The following is a 2,620-nucleotide window of genomic DNA, read 5'->3' as shown; positions in this document are numbered from 1 at the left end:
GGTAAAATATTGATAACAAATATATTTTTTCTGATTCGGCTATTTATTTACTTTGTAGAAGTGGCTTACAATAAGTCGCAAAACGACAGACACACAATTTTTCTACTCATGGGGATATAACAAAAAATATATGTACAGATCCAAACTCTGCTGATTGAGAATAAAACAAAGTAATGTCGCAAATGCTACAATGCTGTAAGGTTTTAGAGATTGTAAACCTTAGAATATATTGAGCAGTGAACTATATTTGACCACAATTTTATCCTATGTATGGTTACAAATTCAAAGTGTTCAGGTTATAAATATTTTAACATTAAGATATTTCTTTATTTTATGCTATAATCTCAGAAAATTTCAAAAAAATGTCATCACGGTTATACTGTTAGTGAAATAGATCATACAAATGTCAAGAATGGATCAAGAAGTTTTTCCATTGTTCTTTTTTATAGTCACCTATCACTGGGATCAGGTCTGTTAGTTCAGGAACTAACATACACAATACAATACTTAAATACTTTTAGTTTAGATATTTACGAGGTTTATAGAATAAGAAGCGCAATGAATATTAAGAATAAAAACAAATCCATTCAGCTGAAGGTCAAAAATTTATCAACTTGATTAATAAAGTTTACCGAAATTAAAAACGATCAGAAATAAATAAAATTGACTGGAGAAAGGTTTCAACTAGCAAAACACTGCCCTACGATGTAACGTAAAAAGATTAAACAACTCATAAGTTTTCCCATTTCCTTTGGCTTAATTAACAAACTGTGCAAGTTAGTTAGAATTCCATCATGATACACATTTTCATTTGTTTGTATTTGGTTTGTACAACTACATGTTTAATATCTTCGACGATAAAAGATAAAAATCGTCAGTTATAGTGAAAATAAGTCAATAACGCTTTTTAGAAGAAAAAACAAGTACGCACATGTTTTTTTCCGTTTTTCGCATGACGTTTGTCATCATTGAATGACATAAACTATATGCTTTGTTTATCGTGTTCAAATGAACTATGGATATTGTTTCATCATTTGTTTTGTGTAATATAGAATATTTTCATATGGAAAAGGTATGTTATAAATTCCTTGTAGCGTTCATTAAAATTTGATGTAAACAAACCTGTTTAGCCTACAAAGTATTGTCAAACTAACCAATCGATTTCAAGATCATGACAAGTATACTAATCAAGCCTGTCGTTCAGCCAAAAATAAGGATACATGGATTTAACGTCAGGCTAAATTATTACGACTTTGAGTTGGGAAAACGTAACAATGTTTACAGAACATAAGAATGGTAAATAAAATACTGAAATAAGAAAGTCTGGATAAAGGGACGTTGACTGTATATCCGGAAACATGAGATATATTGATATAGATCGGCTAGAATGTTAGGGTAAGAGAAATCAAAAACAACTTCTAAGGTGCTTAACTCATGTAAAACCAAAATACTTTTAGAAAACTCCATTTTCTACTTTTTTTCATTTAAACACTTAAACATTGGTACAAGGAGGCACCAAATATATACGTATTACACAAATTAAATAATTTGCATGAAGGCTGGGATACTCACAGGTCTTCCAAAAAGAAGCACGTTATATTTTTAGGAGGCCACTCCCGAGCCTTTGATCTAGAGCTCTAATCCACAAGGCGATGGGAGATGCAGTCCCATGGTAGCCGGTGACCAACAATAGGTTTATAGCCTTTTGATTCCTCAGTATCCTGGAGCCCATGTGCACCAGTGGTTTGGAATCAGGGTTTTCCAACTCCTCTAGGTGGATCCTCCATACCCACCAACTCGGTGCCGGACATTCGCTTTCCGTCCTACCAATTTCGTAAACAACATCCTGGTCACGAAAAGACAGTCAGTAGGATTTTCCTGGCATTGACTATATACGCATGGCCATGTAATAGCACTTTGAGAGGAAGAGCTGACTCTCCTCACTCTCGGCCGTACCAGGGCATTTGTGGGCTCATTTTCTATCGTAAATTAGTTATTTATTTCTGCAGTGGTGAAGGTGCATCCACTCTTTGTGTTCCCCTAAATTCTAATCTTCTGAATTCTTCATGTCTCTATCTTTATCTTTTTTCAAATTTATTTCACTGGATTATACTCCTTCAATAACATCTTCAAACCCTAATCTTTCCGATTACTGCTTGTACTCTTACTACCTCTACCACTATGGGATCTGAATCGACAACTGCATCTTCGTGCTAATGTGGTATGGCAACTCGAACTGATGTACGTACATACGAAGTTCTACGTTGTGACTGACTGTTTTCTGAATGGTTAAAACTTATCGAGATCTTAAGGTTGTTCCGCAATATTCGTTAAATATGAATCTTTAAATTAGAAAAAACATCTACTTAAGTTTGTCTGTTTCAAATTATTTACGGAATTATTTGACAAATTTTTGTTAACTAAAAGTAACAATAAGCTAATAAACGTCTGATTTCTGTTGTTCACAAAGAGAAAACAACACATTAATTTTAGGAAAGCCCATTCTTTCTGTATATACGAAACTTGCGTTGTTTAGGCAAGTAATCGACATGAATTACTTTTCAAAACTAGTAAGATTACATAGAACAACAAGAAACCTTCATTACAGTTAATTTAAAAA

This window comes from Schistosoma mansoni, assembly GCF_000237925.1.
Source record: "Schistosoma mansoni, WGS project CABG00000000 data, supercontig 0173, strain Puerto Rico, whole genome shotgun sequence".
Classification (NCBI taxonomy): Eukaryota; Metazoa; Platyhelminthes; class Trematoda; order Strigeidida; family Schistosomatidae; genus Schistosoma; species Schistosoma mansoni.
Note: the sequence above shows the minus strand (reverse complement) of the source record.